Source organism: Bos javanicus, chromosome 29 (genome assembly GCF_032452875.1).
Source record: "Bos javanicus breed banteng chromosome 29, ARS-OSU_banteng_1.0, whole genome shotgun sequence".
Lineage (NCBI taxonomy): Eukaryota > Metazoa > Chordata > Mammalia > Artiodactyla > Bovidae > Bos > Bos javanicus.
Window position 1 is genome coordinate 2,387,143 of NC_083896.1, and position 20,144 is coordinate 2,407,286.

At 41.5% G+C, this 20,144-nt stretch overlaps 1 protein-coding gene and 1 long non-coding RNA gene across 4 annotated transcripts in view; one reads left to right on the forward strand and one right to left on the reverse strand.

The window, feature by feature from the left end:
* The window catches only part of FAT3 (FAT atypical cadherin 3), a 641,657-nt gene that overhangs the window by 337,003 nt on the left and 284,510 nt on the right, over positions 1–20,144 (reverse strand). The gene's annotated exons all lie outside the window — the stretch shown is intronic.
* LOC133241003 (uncharacterized) overlaps positions 1–20,144 on the forward strand; it is a 36,418-nt gene that overhangs the window by 1,391 nt on the left and 14,883 nt on the right. The window lies entirely within an intron of this gene.

The window sequence follows — 20,144 nt, forward strand, 5'->3', positions numbered from 1 at the left end:
CTTCTTTATCCCCTCTTCCTTTCTCTTGCTTTGCCTCTATCAACTATAAATTTCTGGAGATTTAGGAGACATTTTATACTATAAAAGCTTAAATCTCAGGGACTTGTTTCACAAAGGGCTCCCTTTCTCTCTGTTAACTGCTATAAAGGAGACTTTCAGAAGAGCCAGCTGCCTTTTTTCCATTCCTCCCCAGCCCATCATAAAGTCGTACATCTTTAGGTTGTATTTATCATCTCTGATGTAATAGAACCTTCACCTATGAATCAAGCCATCGACCTTATTTGCTCATACAGGGCCACTGAAATCATTGCTTGCCTTCCTTACTAACCTTTATATAAAGAGGTCTCTTTCATTAATCTGCAGGAACAATGATTAATGTTGACATGAGTTACATGCATATCAAAGAAGACCCCAATGCCTTGACAACATTCAATTTCCTCTGAAGACCTTTAAAAAGTGAGATGGCTGTAGATTACCCGTCGCTAATAAATGGGGATTTGCAGGCTGATTAAAATTCACAGGGAGAGGCAGTCTATGTCTATTTCAACAAAGTTGCAGCTTCATTAGTAAAATTCACTCATTTTTTTCTTAACTGTATGTCACTGGGTGGCTTAAAAGTGTAGCTGTATGAGATGGCTCTTACTGGGATGAAGAGCCTTAGTGACTGGGCTCCCCCTGTACCAGAACGAGAACCATGCATAGTTTATGAGAAGTAAAGTAAGCAACCGTAATAGCCTGGAGGCCCAATGGAGCAAAGCATATCTGCTCCGACAGCCTGGGGGCAGCCACCCCATTTACTCCACACCCTCCTTGACTCCTTATTGGACTGAGGAGAAAACCCAAACCTCTTCACAATCACCCTAGTTCCTCGTCACTTCTCTGTCAAGACAAAGTTCTAGAACTACTTGTCATTCATTCTGGAGATGACATCTATGAGAAACTTTAGAGTCCTCTGGGATATAATCCTTGGCTCCAAAAGGACCCAAGTGAGTATCAGAAGCAGAAGCCACAGAGTCATTTGACAAATGAACTCATTAAGGAAAGCATCAGGTTCATTTTTGGAAGAATCCCCAAATTGGGATATGTCATGGCAATGTCAAACTCTCTTTTCCTTGGTCTAAAATATCTTTCTGCTTAGCCAAAAAAAACGATGCACAAAAATTCTTTTCCTTGTAACTCTCTAATCTAAAAGGGCCCAGCATATTATTTCTCTAAATTCCCTGATGAAATCAGGGGAATTATATCAGGTTACCAAAAGAAATCTTAACTTTCGAAACTATTACCTCAATCTTTTTTCTTTGAACTTTCAGTAACAATAATGTAGGCAAGTACAATACTAGTGTCTTTCTTCAGTTGGGAAGAAAAACAACCTTGGATAAATCCCAAGTTAGACGCTGGGGCTACTCCAGGGGCGACAATAAAAGGAGCTTTCCAGAGTAACACTTGGTCGTTTTCCAAACCTCAGGCATCCTCCAGCTAACCCTCCATTAGGATGTCATTTGTTTGGTTCACTTCAAAGAGCTGGCTACTTTCTTGCATTTTTCTGAAAACAAGGAGTTGTCTGTGGAAATGATTTTGTCAGGCGATTTGGCAAGTCACTTACAATACTCATCAATTTCAGTACTTTAATTAAACCCAGGAAGTCCGTGTGCCGAACGTGAGCCTCCTCTCTGGGTTGCAGTTTATCTCTGCCTTCAGCAGGACCCAGTGCTTTAAAGGGAGTGGAATCTCAGGCCTGGGGTGAGCTAAGTATGTCTCAGGATTTGGGCACAACTGACTAATCTGTTTAAAAAAAAAAAAAGTGAAGGACAGATCCTGGGTTTACTGACTTCAGGGCCGACAATCTACCCACCCTGCCTCACTCCCAGGGAGCATCAGATGACCATAGCCAATGAGACTCTAAAGAGTCAGCATGGTGTCTGAGCATACTCAGCTGCTGAGCTTGACGTCTTTGCTCTCTGGGCTATCCGTCTGAGTTTGTGGGGGCTCCAGCTGACACTGTGATTGTAGAGAGTGTCGAGAGGCTGGTTTTGCTGGCCTTAGGTGTCATTCCTGGTAATGACAGCTACTGTCTTGAGAAGGGGGAGTTGAAACACGGATTAATGTCATCCGAAAAGAATGCCTTCAAGGCCATAGCATCTGACAGCCCCTGAATAAGCTGGGCAGCCCATGGTTTCCCCACAGGACCACTCCTCTAGGCACTGTCAGAGACTAAACCAATAAAGGAAGATAAACGCAGAAACAAAGGTGCTGTAGAGGCATAAAGGAAAAGTCACCAGAGCAAGCAGCTTATGTGATCATAATACTATATTTAAGCAAACATGGCATGGGCAGCCGCATAGCATGAAACCAATCTCATTCTCTCACCCCTGCACCTACCAAATCTCCTTCTCAGCTAATGGCCCCATATCCACCCTTATAGGCTGAGTTGTGTTTCCCCAAAAAGTATACCTTGGGTTTCCACCCCCTCCCCCAGTGCCTCAGAATGTGATCTGATTGGAAGAGAGAGGTTTTCAGAGGTTTTCAAGATAAAACAAGGTCATTAGGATGAGTCCTAACCAAATAAGGGGTCTTCCCTGGTGGCTCAGTGGTAAAGAATCCACCTGCCAATGCAGGAGATGTGGGTTTGATCCCTCAGTTGGGAAGGAAATGATCCCCTGGAGAAGGAAATGGCAACCCACTCCAGTATTCTTGCCTGGAAAATCCCATGGACAGAGGAGCCTGGTGGGCTGCAGTCCATAGGGTCGCAAAAGAGTTGGATACGACTTAGCAACTAAATAACAATAACCCCAGTAAGACCGGTATCCTTAGAAAATGGGAGTGAACCAATTTCATCTAATAATTCAAATCCCACATCTGTGGAATCTTCGGAACTTTGTGTACATAATCATATCGTCTGAATAGGAGGGGTTGTATTTCTTCCTTTCCCATTCATTTTGCCTTTTGTTCCCTTGATTTATTTCCCTGGCTGGGGCTTTCAGTACAATGCTTTCTTTTCAGTAGGAGGGACTTGGTGTTGGGGGTATCATTGTCTCTTTCCCAGTCTTTCAGGAAAACTTTCAAAATTTCACCATTAATTGTGCTCTCTGTAGATTTTTATTATTTTTGGCAAATTGTTATCTTAATAAGGAAGTTTCCTTTTACAACTAGTTAACTAAGTGATTTGAGGATTTTTTTTCCCCCCTCATTTGGTCATGAATGGCTACTGAAATTTGCCAAATGTTGTACTTCACCTACTGAACTTATGACTTTTCTCCATTACTGTGTTGATTTAGTAAACTGCATTGACTAATTTTCTACTGTTAAACCAACATTGATTCCCTATGTGAGGCCAGTTGGATCGTGATGTATTATCTTTTCTTTATATTGCTGGGCCAGTTTGCTAATACTTTGTTGGAATCATTGTACTATTATCCTAGAGTGATTCACCTATAATTTTCTTTTCTTGCAATGGACCTCAATAGGTTCATAAAATGGAGACATTTACCACAATGTATAATGTTGTTCTTAGGATTAAATGTGAAAATATATGTGACAGAAAGGGGGGCAGTGAAAGTTGGACACAGGCAGAGACATGCATGTTGTTGTTCAGTCACTCAGCAGCGTCTGACACTTTGCAGCCCCATGGACTGCAGCACGCCAGGCTTTCCTGTCCTTCACCAAATCCCGACGTTTGCTCAAACTTATGTCCAGTACTTTGGCCACCTCATGCGAAGAGTTGACTCATTGGAAAAGACTCTGATGCTGGGAGGGATTGGGGGCAGGAGGAGAAGGACACGACAGAGGATGAGATGGCTGGATGGCATCACTGACTCGATGGACATGAGTCTGAGTGAACTCCGGGAGTTGGTGATGGACAGGGAGGCCTGGCGTGCTGCGATTCATGGGGTCTCCAAGAGTCAGACACGACTGAGCGACTGAACTGAACTGAACTGATGTCCACTGAGACACGCACAGAGGAACGAAGATGTGGAGAGACGAGAGAGACAACAGCCATCCGCAAACCAAGGGGAAATGCTCTGAATGGATTCTGTCCTAACAGCTTGGCTGACTCCTTGATTTCAGACTTTCAGCCTCTGGAACTCCTGGACAATACATGTCTGTTTAAGGCATCCAGTTGGTTGTACTTTTAACAGCACCCCTAGCAAAGGAAAACTCCCACCAAGCCAGACACTGACATTTCCTCTCTTTCTCTTGACCTATAGCCCAATAGTGCTTGGTCCACTAATTCTTAATATTTTCAGAATCTGTTCATTTTTCTCCACCCTGTTGTTCGACCTTAGTTTGGACCACCATGATCCTTCATGTGGGTCCCCACTAGAGGCTTCCAGATGGTTTGTAGGCCTCCAACCTCAGCATCCTCCATTTCTCTTTGTTGCCAAGGTGGTCTCAATGCAAACGGTTTCTAAACCTTCACCACACACCTCATGGCATCAGGGTAGAGAAAGTATGCTTAGCCTATACAGGCAAGACCCTTCGGGATTGCACCCAGTAAGCTTCTCCAAGATTTTTATCTTGTTAATTTCCTGTCCCTTAAAGTCATGGGTCACCTGATTTCCTAGAACTGCCAGGCTCCCCTTCTCTACACATTTGTTGCTGTTCTCTCTGCAGGGAACATCCCTCTTCTGGCTCTTTACCTGGCAAAATACTGCCCAACCACAGCTGGCTGTTATCACTTCCGGGGGCTTCTCTGGGAAGCCTTCTTTCATCTCAGAAGGGCTTTGCTCTGTTCCTAAACTTCTTTCATAGTTGCATGGCTCCATCAAAAGACTTGCTATGTTGCTCATTAATCATGTCTGACCTCTGAGCAACTTGGGAGCAGAGGCCACGTCTTATTTGCTCTCCTACCCTTGTTTACTGAGTGTTTAGCCTAGTGGGCACCTACTTAGAACTTCATATGTATCTGTTGCATGGGGTAAAAGTTTTACCATTTAAAAGCAGATGATACCAATTCTATAACACTGTAAATGCTACAATTTAAAAAACCATCACGGTAGCCACCTCCACCCCAGTTTAGCATCCTTTATACAGCAGTGACGGAGAAGGCAATGGCACCCCACTCCAGTACTCTTGCCTGGAAAATCCCATGGATGTAGGAGCCTGGTAGGCTGTAGTCCATGCGGTCGCTAGGAGTCAGACACAACTGAGCGACTTCACTTTCCCTTTTCCCTTTCATGCATTGGAGAAGGAAATGGCAACCCACTCCAGTGTTCTTGCCTAGAGAATCCCAGGGATGGGGGAGCCTGGTGGGCTGCCGTCTCTGGGGTCGCACAGAGTTGGACACGACTGAAGTGACTTAGCATAGCATAGCATAGCATACAGCAGTGAATAAGCAAGAGATCTTCTTGTCTTCCTACAATACTGGTACAGTAATGTCTCAGTTGTTTCTGGAAACATGAGTTCACATATCCTCTGCTAACGCATCTGATTTAAGACTAACAAGACCAATCTGATTTAAGTCAATTCGAAGCGATTCTCTGAGTACACATGTGCTGTGAGCACTGCTGATATGTTGCACATCAAGTAAGGGACTGAAGCAGGTGGGAGTGAGGAAGGCAGGTGGGATGGGGAAGACTAGAAATACCAAAGTGGGCCACAAGGGCCCTGTTTTCTGTGTGAGATCACACAGCATCGTAAGTTCACGGATCACTGGGGCAGGCACGTGTCCTTCTCTGCAGTAAGCTGTTACATCGAACGAGGTAAGGCAGACGTAACAGAAATATTCTATGTTCGTGTTCTTTGCTAAGTTTTTAAGATGAAGTCAGGGCTGAACTCTAAGCCTTTTAAGAGTAAAGAGTCAAAGGCACTCAGCACTCAAAGACATCCCTGGGGTCAGCCTTGTAATGGGAGGTGGTGTCCTGAATCCAAACTTGCTGGGAGGCCACCCTGGGGTGGCGGGGCGGGCGGGGAGGGGGGTGCTCTTGGTCAGTGACTGATCACGGAACCATAGGGAACACAGCCAGAATCCTTTAAGCAGAAGCTTGTTCACACGGAAGAGGAGGACATGAGGTTGCTTCTGCAGCCAAGTTTCTTACAGAGAGTCTCAGGGAAGAAGCACATCATTTCAGGCAGAAGATTTAAACTCCCTTTTATTAACCTCTGTGGCTTCACTGTGAAACTAGTAGGGCTCAGAGGAGAACCCTGCATGGCCCTGCACTCGAGATGCCTCTTTTCTCTACTTTCAGTTGATTTTTCACTACTTCTTCCTAAAACATCATGAAAACAGGTCAGGCGTGACTTCTGATCTGTGATGCTTCCGCTCAAAGGTTGATACAGAAATACACACAGCATGTCTGTTTCTTATCACAAGGGAAAGCCTCGCATGCTCCCCAGAAGTCAAGGCTGAGGAGGCAGCAATGATGGATTCACAATCAGAATCTCTCAGCAATGGTATCACCCTCTGTCTTTCTATCTGCCTGTGTAAACATTTGCTGCTGTACATACTCTACTGCCCCCAAAGAACTGCTCAGCAAGAGATTATTGGGAATATTGTCTAGGATCAATAACCAACATAGAGTATGAAAACAATGGCACTGATAAGAGAGACCAAACTCAGGACAAAGATCCAACAAAGGTCCATCTGGTCAAAGCTACGGTTTTTGCAGTAGTCATGAATTGATGTGAGAGTTGGACCATGAAGAAGGCTGAGCACCAAAGAATTGATGCTTTTGAACCGTGGTTTTGGAGAAGACTCTTAAGAGTCCCTTGGACTGCAAGAGGATCCAACCAGTCAAGCCTAAATGAAATCAGTCCCAAATATTCATTGGAAAGACTGATGCTGAAGTTGAAGCTCCAGTAGTTTGGCCAAATGATGCAAAGAGCCAATTCATTAGAAAAGACCCTGATGCTGGGAAAGACTGGGGGCAGAAGGAGAAGGGAGCGACAGAGGATGAGATGGTTGGATGGCATCACTGACTCAGTTGGACATGAATTTGAGCAAATTCAGGGAGACAGTGAAGGACAGGGAAGCCTGGCGTGCTGCAGTCCATGGGGTCACAAAGAGTCAGACACAACTTAGAGCCTGAACAACAACATTCTCAGGAATTCTTCCATAATTATATTCCACAAAAAGTTTAAGGTGCTGGATGCTAACGGTGAGGGCAGAATTCTTACCTACGATGGGGTACGTACATGATGAGCCATGAAGTGTAGGTCTAAAACTTGAATATATTAGAATTCTGTGGGTTGCTAAAATGCAGACTCCTGAGTCTCTGCTCAGAGTCACTGTGCCTAAATCTGATTTTTAAACAGAAAGCCCAGGGGTTTCTGATAGAGGGGTTCTGCTGATCCAGTCATAAGAAACAACTCTGAATATTTATACAGCATGGGTTTGGCTATAGGCTCGTATAACATTCATGTCCTTCTTATATGAATACAAGCAATTCAAAGGACAGACTTTAGAAACCATGAACATTCAGAGAACAGCACAGAAATACAAAGATAAGCCTTAAAGGTAAAAGGATAAGTAGAAGAACCATCCTGATCATTGATGGTAAAGGAAACAAGATGGTCATGAGCTATTTTTGCTGTGGAAATTAATGATGTTGCAACAGCATTTGGAGGACAGAGCCAGATCACACAGTGATGCTTTTGCCAAATGTCTTGTGGGTGATTCTCTCCATCCTCCCCAAAGAACTGATCTGGTTAGAGAAGGTTCAACATTTCAAGGAGGAACGTGAGGGAATAAAATTAAATATAAACCTCAATCATAAGCAAGAAGCTTTGGTGATTTAATCTATTTAATCTAATTTAATCTATTTGTGTTCATCTTAAAAGTTTTTATTTTTCCCCGACTTCTTACACAAGATAAAATTTCTTCTGCTACCTCCATTTCTGTTTGGATACTCTTGATTCCCTGATGAACCCAGAGCATATGTAAATCTATTCCCTGGTTGACTGGGAAGAGATTTTCAGGGATGAGGCAGAGCTAAATTTTGTAGAGAAGTTAGGAAGCAGTTTCCAAGGTCAAGCCTTGCTTTAGGATGGTACTTGTTGTGACTATGTTTGTGTTCCTTCCAAATTCATAGGTTGAAACCCCAGTGCCCAACGTGCTTTCTGGAGATGAGGCCTTTAGGAGGCAATTAGGTCACGAGGGTGGAGTCTGCATGACAGGATTATGTACTTATGAAAAAAAGCCTCTTGGGACTTCCCTGGCAGCCCAGTGGTTAAGACTCTGCATTTCCAATGTAGGGGAAACAGGTTTGATCCTTGGTCAGAGAAGTAAGATCCCACATGCCACATGGTATGGCCAAAAAAAAAAAAAGCCTCTTTCTGCTCTTCATCCTGTGAGGACATAATGAGAGGCTGGCTGTCTGCAAACTAAGAGGAGAGCTCTCACTGGACGCTGGATCAGTTAGCACCTTCATCTTGGTCTTCCAGCCTCCAGAACTTGGACTTCCAGAATAAGTGTCTGTTGTTTCAGCCATCAAGTTTACAGTATTTTGTTACAGCAGCCTAAAAAGACTAAGGCAGTGACAGAGGAAACAAAAAAGTGGCACAAAAATTTTAAAAAATAGTCTTAAGGAAATAAGCATACTGATTTAAAACTTCAATTAAAAATGTGAACTGCAAGAAGAATTTTAAAAGATAATGGTATGTTGAGAGTGTACTAAATAAAATAAATCAACCAAAATTTCCCCTCATTAGCTGAGGAGGTAATATGATTGAAATTTGGTTAAAAAATGTAAAGCTAAGCTAATTTTGCTACAGGAAGCTACTGAAGAGAAAGGTGAAAAAAAATGAGGCTTAAGTCAATATAAAATTTATACTACTGAGATTCCTGTGTCAAAGTACACACTCCATAGAACTTGGGAAAATATCAACAGGGAGACAGAGGACTTGAACAGCACTATAAACTAACTAACCAGACCAAAGAGACGTCTACACATCACTCAGCAACAAATTACGTACTCTCAAGAACAAATGGAACAGGATAGGATATAAGCCAAGACCCAATACATTTAAAAAGATTAGAATCACGCAAAATGTATTCTCTGATCACAATGAAATGAAGCTAGAACCCAACAATAAAAAGACATTATGGAATTCCTAATGTGTGTGGAAATTAAATACAGTCCTAAATGACCCATAAGTCAATGGAGAAGTCACAAGGGAAATTAGAAACACTCTGAGATAAATGAAAGCAAAAGCACAACATTCCAAAACTTATGAAGGTGAAAGTGTTAGTTGCTCAGTCGTGTCCGGCTCTTTGCAACCCATGGACTGCAGCACACCAGGCTCCTCTGTCTGTGGGATTCTCCAGGCTAGAATACTGGAGTGGGCTGCCATTCCCTTCTCCAGGGGATCTTCCCCACCCAGGAATCAAACTTGGGTCTCCCACATTACAGGTGGATTCTTTACTGTCTGAGCCATAGGGAAGCCTAAAGGTGACCTTACCCCAAGTGGGACTTATGAGCTGCAGCTAAATTAGTGCCTAAAGGGAAATTTATAGTTGTGCATGACCACGGTTAAAATGAATAAAAATTTCAAATCAATAACCTAAACTTCTACTATAAGGAGTTGGAAAAAGAAGATAAATCTAAGCTGAAAGCAAGTAGAAAGAAGGAAATAATAAAGAAGATAGTAGGACATAAAAATAAATCTATAATAAATAGAGAGGTTGAATTAATAACAATTAATTTTTAAAAATCTTCCACAAAATAAAAGACCAAGTACAGATGGCTTCATTGGTGAATTCTACCAAATATTTAAACATGAATTAATTTCAAATCTTCACAAACTCTTCCAAAAAATATGGGAAGAGGGAACACTTCCCAACTCATTATAGAGTATTATCTTGATGCCAAAACTCTAATAAGAACAGAACAGACTCATATCTCTTATAAATATATATGCAAAACTTCTCAACAAAACACTAGCAAACTGAATCAAGCAGTGTCTAAAGGGGATTATCATGTTGAGCTGGGATCTATTCCAGGAATAGAAGGTTGGTTTGATCTGATAATCGATTAATATAATATGCTATTTCAATAGATTAAAGAACAAAAACCACATGACTATACTAACAGATTCAGAAAAGTGTTTGACATATTCCATACCCCTTTCATCAGTAGAACAATAAACACATTAGGAATATTAGGGCCCTTCTTAAATTGATAAAAGGCACCCAAACAATCCCCAGGGCTAACATAATACATAAAGATTGGATGCTTTCTAAGCTCAGGAACAAGACAAGGATGTATGCCCTTTAATTCAACATTGTACTGAAGCTTCTAGCCAGGGCAATTAGCCAAGAAAAAGAAACAACTGACATCAAGTTTGGAAAAGAAGAATTAAAACTACGCCTATTTGTGGATGACACAATCTTGTATATAGAAAGCTCTAAGGAATACACAAAGAAACATTAGAGCTAATGAGTTCAGCAAGGCTACAGGATCCAAGACGAAACACAAAAATATCAATTGAATTTATATGCACTAGCAATGAACAATCCAAAATTAAGAAAGTAATTATATATGCAATAGCATCAAAAAGAATGAAATCCTTGGAAATCAACAAATGTGTAACTTAACTTCTATTCTGAAAACTAAAAAATGTTATTAAAGGAAACTAAAGAAAACAAATAAATGGAAAGATACCCTTAATACATAGATCACAAGACTAAATGCTATTAAGATGGCTGCTGCTGCTGCTGCTAAGTCGCTTCAGTTGTGTCCGACTCTGTGCGACCCCAGAGACGGCAGCCCACCAGGCTCCCCCGTCCCTGGGATTCTCCAGGCAAGAACACTGGAGTGGGTTGCCATTTCCTTCTCCAATGCATGAAAGTATAAAGTGGATGGCAATACTCCCCAAACTGACCTAAGGATTCATACAATATCCATCAAAATCCCAGTTATTATTGTTGTTGGTTTTTTTTTTTTTTTAAGACATTAACAAACTGATATTAGAAATTCACATGGAAGTGCAAGGGACAAAATAGCCGAAACTACCCAGAAAGGAAGAAAAATCTCGGATGAGTCACTCTTGCTGATTTCAAAGCTTCCTGTAGAGCTACAATAATCAAAACAGTGAGGTACCAGCCTTAAGATAGGCATAGAATTCTGTGGACTAGCATTGAGAGTACAGAACTAAGCCCTTCCATTCGTGACCAACTGATCTTCAGTAAAGAAGCCAAGACAACTCAAAGGAACAGTGTATACAACAAATGCTTCTGGGACAACTGAATGTGTTGTTGTTGCTGAGTTGTTATGTTCAACCCTCTGAGATCCCATGGACTGTAGCGCTCCAGACTCCTCTGTCCACCATCTCCCAGAGCCTGCTCAAACTCACATCCATTGAGTTGGTGATGCTATTTCCAGTATTCTTGCGTGGAGAACCCCAGGGATAGTATGAAAAGGAACAACTGAGAATCTACATGAAAATGATGAAAATTGAATCTCTATTCTCATTATAACCAAAAAAAAAAAAAAAGACTCAAAATAAATCATAGACCTAAATGCAGGAGCTAAAACTATGTAACTCCTGGAAGAAAATATAGGGTTACATCTTCATGACCTTGGATTAGGTAAAGTCTTCCTAGATACAACATCAAAACATGTGACAAAAGAAAAAAGATAAATTTAAGTTCATAAAAATTTTAAACTTTTGCTGTTCAAAGACTGTCATCAAGGAGGTGAAAAGATAATCCATTGATTAGGAGAAAACATTTGCAAATCATCTACCTGATAAAGAACTTGCATCCAGAATATCTAAAGAACTCTTACAATTCAACAGTAAAACAACAAACAAGCCAATTAAAAATGGCAAAGAATCTAAAGGACATTCCTCTAAGAAGGAAATGTATATCCTCAATGAGCACACGGAAAGACAGCTAACATCATTAGCCACAGGGAAATGTAAGTAAGAGCCACAGTGAGGCGCTGCTTCCAACTCAGCAGGATGGCTAAAATCACAATAACAGACAAAGACAAGCCAGGGTGAGGAGGTAAGGAGACTGCTCACACTGTGCTTGCGGGGAGGTCAGAGGGCAGAGCGCCTTTAGAAAACAATCTAGCGGTTACTCAAAATGATGAACGAAAATTAAGCATATGACCACATCCACTCCTAGGTATATTCCTAAAAGAAGTGGCAATGTATATTCACATAAAAACTTGTACATGGATTATTCCTAATAACCAGAAAGTAGTAAAGTCCAAATGTCTGTCAACTGATGAAAGGACATACAAAACATTCCACATGATGCAATATTATCCTGCAATAAAAAAATGAAAAGCTGTTACAAAGTGCAACACAGATGATCCTTGAAAACATTATACTAAGTGAAGAAAGCTAGTCATAAAAACCACACATTATATGGTATGACTATTTATTGATACATGAAATGTCTGGAGTAGGGAAATGTATAAAGACAGAAAGTTGGTCTGTGGTTGCCGAAGTGTGGGAGGCTGTGACGGTGGTGGGCATAGACTGGTAATGGGTGCAGGGTTTGTTTATGGGCTGATGAAAATGGTTTAAAATTGGTTGTGCTGATGGGTGTACAACTGTCAATACACTGAAAATGACAGAATTGTGCAACTTAAAAATAAGCAAACAAGTATTTTGTTACTCATTGATTGCTATGTGCTTCTCAGTAAAGCTGATACTTTGATGAGGGAACTTCTTAGGGATAAGGTGCCTCATTCTCCTTTGCCAGTTCCCAAATAGATGCTGAAAGATGTTTGGAGAGTAACCCTAGAGGAGTAATGAGAGAAGAGTTCATTGATCCTTAAATATGAATGTATGCGTGTGTGCATGTGTGTGATGTGCTCATTCGATTTTTAAAAATGAATACTGAAAGATAATGATTTAAAAAGGAGTTAGAAGCATTTTTTCCCCTTCCCATTGCTTTTTAAATCAATCTAAAGTTAGCTTAGAAGTTAATTGCATTATTTTAGAACAGTTCATTTCTTTACACTTAATTGCTTTTGAACTCAATATTTTCACCCTCAATAAAGGTGTTTTAAATGAACTCTCTGGTTTTCTTAAGTCCTAAATAGAAAACCTAGAAAACTCCACAAATGAGGAAAAAGGAAGAGGTTAAAAACTAACAATTGTCAGTGACCTAGTCCAGTGACTTCAAAAGTCTTCCTAACCAAAGAAGTCAGAGAAGGCAATGGCACCCCACTCCAGTACTCTTGCCTGGAGAATCCCAGGGATGGGGCATCCTTGTGGGCTGCCGTCTATGGGGTCGCACAGAGTTGGACACGACTGAAGTGACTCAGCAGCAACCAAAGAAGTACAAGAGACATCATTCCACAAATATATATATTAAGACCAACAACATAGAAATGATGCACATATAGATCTATTAAACTCCAACATGAGCTGCAGGAAGCTCTTGCCTTAGAACCCAAGAAGGTGATCCTTAAGTTTGATAAGAGCTATAGATTTTCATCTTAAGAACTTTAGAGACTCCAAATACAGAAGCTGTTCTCAGCAGAGTAAGCACAGTTTACTCCATGACCCCATGCTACTTTTTAAGCTTTGTTAGTCTCCCCCACAGAAGAACTACACAAAAAAGATCTTCACGCCCCAGATAACACGACGGTGTGATCACTCACCTAGAGCCAGACATCCTGGAACGTGAAGTCAAGTGGGCCGTAGGAAGCATCACTACAAACAAAGCTAGTGGAACTGATGGAATTCCAGTTGAGCTATTTTAAATCCTAAAAGATGATGCTGTGAAAGTGCTGTACTCAATATGCCAGCAAATTTGGAAAATGCAACAGTGACCACAGAACTGAAAAAGGTCAGTTTTCATTCCAATCCCAAAGAAAGGCAATGCTAAAGAATGCTCAAATTACTGCATGATTACACTTATCTCACATGCTAGTACAGAAATGCTCAAAATTCTCCAAGCCAGGCTTTAGCAATACATGAAACGTGAACTTCCAGATGTTCAAGCTGGTTTTAGAAAAGGTGGAGGAACCAGAGATCAAATTGCCAACATCCGCTGAATCATGGAAAAAGCAAGAGAGTTCCAGAAAAACATCTACTTCTGTTTTATTGACTATGCCAAAGCCTTTGACTGTGTGGCTCACATCAAACTCTGTAAAATTCTGAAAGAGATGGGAATACCAGACCACCTGACTTGCCTCTTCAGAAATCTGTATGCAGGTCAAGAAGCAACAGTTAGAACTGGATATGGAACAACAGACTGGTTCCAAACAGGAAAAGGAGTAGGTCAAGGCTGTATATTGTCACCCTGCTTATTTAACTTCTATGCAGAGTACATCATGAGAAACGCTGGGCTGGAAGAAGCACAAGCTGGAATCAAGATTGCGGGGAGAAATATCAATAACCTCAGATATGCAGATGACACCACCCTTATGGCAGAAAGCAAAGAAGAACTAAAGAGTGAAAGAGAGTGAAAAAGCTGGCTTAAAGCTCAACATTCAGAAAACTAAGATCATGGCATCCAGTCCCATCACTTCATGGCAAATAGATGGGGAAACGGTAGAAACAGTGACAGACTTTACTTTTGGGGGCTCCAAAATCACTGCAGATGGTGACTGCAGCCATGAAATTAAAAGACACTTGCTCCTTGGAAGAAAAGTTATGGCCAACCTAGAGAGCCTATTAAAAAGCAGAGACATTACTTTGCCAACAAAGGTCCATCTAGTCAAAGCTACGGTTTTTCCAGTGGTCATGTATGGATGTGAGAGCTGGACTATAAAGAAAGCTGAGCACCAAAGAATTGATGCTTTTGAACTGTGGTGTTGGAGAAGACTCTCGAGAGTCCCTTGGTCTGCAAGGAGATCCAGCTAGTCCATCCTAAAGGAGATCAGTCCTGGGTGTTCATTGGAAGGGCTGAAACTGAAACTCCAATACTTTGTCCACTTGATGCGAAGAGCTGACTCATTTGAAAAGACCCTGGTGCTGGGAAAGACTGAAGGCAGGAGGAGAAGGGGATGACAGAGGATGAGATGGCTGGATGGCATCACTGACTCAATGGACATGAGTCTGAGTAAACTCCGGGCGTTGGTAATGGACAGGGAGGCCTGGCGTGCTGCAGTCCATGGGATCGCCAAGAGTCGGACAGAACGGAGTGACTGAACTGAACTGAGCTGAGCGCCTCCCTCCCGGTACCTGCGTGATACACATTCACATCTAACGGAAGCGCCACTGTGTCTCCCTTACTGCCTACCTTTGTGCCTTTGCTCATGCGCTGCCTTCTGCCTAGAGTGCCCTCTCAGCGTTTTCTCCTCACCTATCAAAACCACAGACATCACAAATGAATCTATCCACAAAACAGAGACAGACTCACAGACACAGAGGACAGACTTGTGCTTACCAAGGAGGTTACCACGGGAGGGAGAGGGATGAATTGGGCGTTTGGGTTTAGTAATGCAAGCTATTGCATATCAAAGGGATCAACATCGCGGCCCTACTCTATAGCATAGGAAACCATAGTCAATTTCCTGAGATAAATCTAATGGAACAGAATATAAAGAAAACGTGTATATGTGTAAAACTGAATCACCTTGCTCTACAACAGAAATTAACACATCACTGTAAATCAGCCACATACTTCAATCAGAAGTAAAAAAACAACAACAAAAACCATTCCAGGTCCATCTGCGATGCGACTGTCTTTAAGGTGGTGTCTCCTGATTTCTCCAATCGTGGCCACCTTTTCCAACCTGTGAACTGCACGTCGCACTTTCTTAGAACATCTCCAATTTAATTTCATGCCACAAAAAGTATGCACTTAAGTTGTCCCTTCACTAGAATTTAACTTAGCCAGGGGTTTGCTTCCGAACAGGCGCTCAGACATTCATGCAATGAGAAAGGATGCCATCGTTTCTCTCTGACTCCATCGAGGTCCCTTCTCTTCAGCCAGCTTTTATCAATTCAGTTCCCCACGTCAAGACAAGCCTTCTGACAGAACTGGGTCTAAATCCTGGCTTAATTCCGATAAAAGAAGTCCCTGCTCTCATTTCTTTCTGTTTTTCTTCTGTGTCTTTTTTCCCCTGCTGTGTCTATGTTCCCTAATTAACCAGCTCTCAAAACCCTGCTATTTTAGTATGCAGCTTTCTCACGTTCCTCTAACTGAGGAAAACAACAACAACAACAGGAAAAAACCCCATTCGTAAAAGTGATAAAATGGATTCTTATCACTCTCATTATCAGGTACAGAGTCAGAGTCAGTTTGCAAAACGGGGGCTTTTGTAGGGGTGGGATAGAGAGATAAGTAACCAGTTGTCATTTTTATAGTTATTCTGGGACAAAGAGAAAAAAATGGTTTAGTGTAAAATCAAAATTTTTTTGTATGGAATACTTCAACAAGTAAAGCAAGGGAAGAAAAATGTGGAGATGGTCTTATTTTTGGTTAACTCTAAATATAGGAGAACAATAAAGTAGCTAATACTGAGTGTCCCCAATGTGCCTGCATGCGTGTGCACACCAGGTTGCTTCAGTCGTGTCCGACTCTTCGTAACCTTATGGACGGTCACCCACCAGGCTCCTTTGTCCGTGGGATTCTCCAGGTGAGACTACTGGAAGGGTTGCCATGCCCTTCTGCAGGGGATCGTCCCGACCAAGGGACTGGACTCAGGTCTCCTGCTTGGCAGGCGGCTTCTTCACCGCTGAGCCACCTGGGAGGCCCCAGCGTGTCTAGTACGGTGTCAAATAGCCAACTTTCAGGTATATCTCTTCTGGCCTTCAAACCACCCTGTGAAGTAAGTCCTATTCCCCCCATTTTGAAGATGAGGAAACTGAGACACTACGAGGTAAGATACCGTGTTAGAGGCCTCACAGTGAGGGCAGATGTGCAAGCTTCCTGACGCAGTCTCAGCTCTCTAGTCTTTCTTCTGAGGTAAGGGGCTGTTTGGCCCTTGGGGCCTCCTCCTGAATGATCTCTGTTGATATCACTGCAATTGGATCTCTTCCCTCCTCCACTTATTCCTACACCACCTTGTGGCTCAGCTGGTAAAGAATCTGCCAGAGACCTAGGTTCAATGCAAGAGACCTAGGTTCAATCGCTGAGATAAGAAGATCCCCTGGAGAAAAGAACGGCTACCCACTACAGTGTTCTGGCCTGGAGAATTCCATGGACTGTATAGTCCATGGGGTCGCAAAGAGTCGGACACGACTGTGCAACTTTAGGGGCTTCCCTCATAGCTCAGTTGGTAAAGAATCTGCCTGCAATGCAGGAGACTCTGGTTTGATTCCTGACTCAGGAAGATCCACTGGAGAAGGGATAGGCTACCCACTGCAGTTCTTGGGCTTCCCTTGTGGCTCAGCTGGTAAAGAATCTGCCTGCAATTCAGGAGACCTGGATTCAATCCCTGGGTTGGGAAGATCCCCTGGAGAAGGGAAAGGCTACCCACTCCCGTATTCTGGCCTGGAGAATTCAATGGACTGTATAGTCCATGGGGCCGCAAAGAGTTGGACGCGAATGAGTGACTTTCACTTTCAGCAATGTGTATCAAGAAACTTCAGAAAGAAGATAATTTTATGTGGCCATTTGCTAATTCTTCATTAAGAAAAAAAAAAAAAAAACTTTTGAAGATCAAAAGCAAAATAGGACATGTTAGAGATTCAAAGTCAAAGAAAGAAACCAACCTTGGTTTAATCACTCTTTAATCCTGAATTTTGAAATATTCTCCAATTAAATTGGATCGGCCAGGAAGGAAGGCAAGGGAGAGACCAGCAGAAAGCCAAGGACTGGGACCAGCAACAGTTTTTGCACATTCACTCTCTTCCTCTGGGAGTATCTATTAAGTGCCTACTGGGTGCCAGGCATTCTCTTGGTGTCAGACAGATATAGTCTTTATCTAGTGAGGTTTTTAGGCTGGGGAGAGGGAAGCACAGAAAATATATATTTAATGGTGTGATTTCAATTATGGTAAGTGCTTTGAAACCACTGTAGGGTGGTTTGAGATCTTGAAGAGGGGAACCTCACTTGCTCTGAAATGCTAAACACAGTTTCCCTGAGGACAAGACACTTAAATCAAGATTTTATAGTTAAAGAGAGTGAGATCTGAAGCTTGTAACTTAAAAGATAAAATGTTTTAAAGACACTAAAAAGTCTAAAAAAGAGAAGTTGAGCCTAAATACTGGCCTGAAGTATGTGAATTATTGAAATTTAGAATATCTTTAAAGGCACGATATATAATAATTTGATATTATATATCAAATATATAATACAGCAAAAAATCAGTGCTATCAGGATGTTTCAGAGCTAACACAAACTTGTTTTAAGGACCAAGGTAGAACTCATTAGAATTACTCTGCAGAGTCCCACCAGTATCTAAAAAAATAAAAATAAAAAAGACAGTGTCTTTAAGAATAATCTGAAAAAACCTGTGTATAGACTAGATGCTCAGTAAATGTCTACTCTAAGGATGACTAAAAAATTCCTTCTAGTACAGATTTTACTCCTAATTTACTGTACTATTTTAGTTTAGTTACCAATTCTTTATACCAATGCAATAGTAAATGAGAGCTCAATCAAAATTAAATTAGCTCAATTTCACATAATATTGACTTAATAAAGTTTATATTAAGTAAAGAAAAATTTCAAAAGGAATCTGCATAAAGATGCATTATTAATATAGAAAAAGGTAAAGGCTGAATGGAAAATCATTTCTAGAATTATCGACATTTCAAACTTAATAAAAATTTCTTCGTTTCAGTTACTAGCAAACAAAGACAACTTTAGCCTGCCAATTGTAAGTAGTTCAATGTCAATTATTCAATGTCTGAACCCAGAGATTGAGAAATGATACATCTTCCTGGCCCATTTATACAGTGGAACTGAAATAGTGTCACTAGGAAAAGATGTGTTTAAATTGTAGATATGCACACACACACACACACACACACACACACACCCCATTCATCCAGTCTGCTCTTTTAGCCACAAGATGATTGAAAAGTTTTAAAAAAAGTTATTGAAGTATAGTTGATTTACAATGTTGTGTTAGTTTCAGGCATATAGCAAAGAGATTCAGTTACATATACGTTATATATTCTTTTTCATGTTCATTTCCATGGTTTATTACAAGGTACTGAATCTAGTTCCCTGTACAGTAGGACTTGTTTATTTATTATATATATAGTAGTTTGCATCTGCTAATCCCAAACTCCAAATTTATCCCCTTTTCCCCTTTGGTAACCATAAGTTTATTTAAGACAAACTGACTTTTATTTACAACTGTCATAATCACTGGTTTTCACTTTTGTATCTGATCTCTAGCTTTGGTTTTTAATCCCCAAACAATCTTTGATACCCAAATACATTGTTTCAGCCACCAGGTCACTCAGACAGTATAGTATCTGAGCTAGATTGAGTTTTTGGTGCACTTGTTTTCATGAACACACAAAGCAAATCCACATTCAGGTTCTATCAGGGATCGTGTGCTTCACCTCAAATATACACATACCCCCAGATACACACAAAGCAGATACATGGAGCAACCTGCAAATTCCAAACAGGTTTTCACCTATGTTTACACTAAATATGAACCAGAAACTCTCAGACCCCCCACTTGATGCTTCTGTAAATGCTTTGCTATTATTACCAAAGTGTTGGCCTGTCAGTCTTGTCTCTTTGTGACCCTCACAGACTGTAGGCTGCCAAACTCCTCTGTTTATGGAATTTTCCAGACAGAATAATGCAGTGGGTTGCCATTTCCTTTTCCAGAGGATATTCCCTACCGAGCCATCGAACCTAGGTCTCCCGCATTGCAGGCAGATTCTTTACCATCTGAACCACCAGGGAAGCCCAAGGAGTTACTTAAAAGTTCATTTCTGCTATGGAAGTGGCAGAGACACGCCGTGGAACAAGCGCTGTACACAGTGCATTCCAGTTCTGAGAACCCAAGGACCCACAGTTAATTATTCAGCAATCATGAATAAATAAGGACCAGTGGGAAAGCAAAGGCCTTTTGCTCAGTAAGTGCGCAAGGATACATCTGCTCAAAATGTAGGCAAAGTGAAACAGCTATGTTATAAACAGTGGCATTTCTAAACCTCAGACACAAAAATAAAAAACAGGAGACACCTCTGGCAGAGGATTCCATGTAATACTTTCCCTTCCTTGCTCTGTGCCACAAAGTTGTAGCCTCCGGAAGCCTGGGCCATGCAACCGTTTACTTCCAGACTTCTGCAAAGGGGAGGTTCCCAGTGTTCTCTGGCTG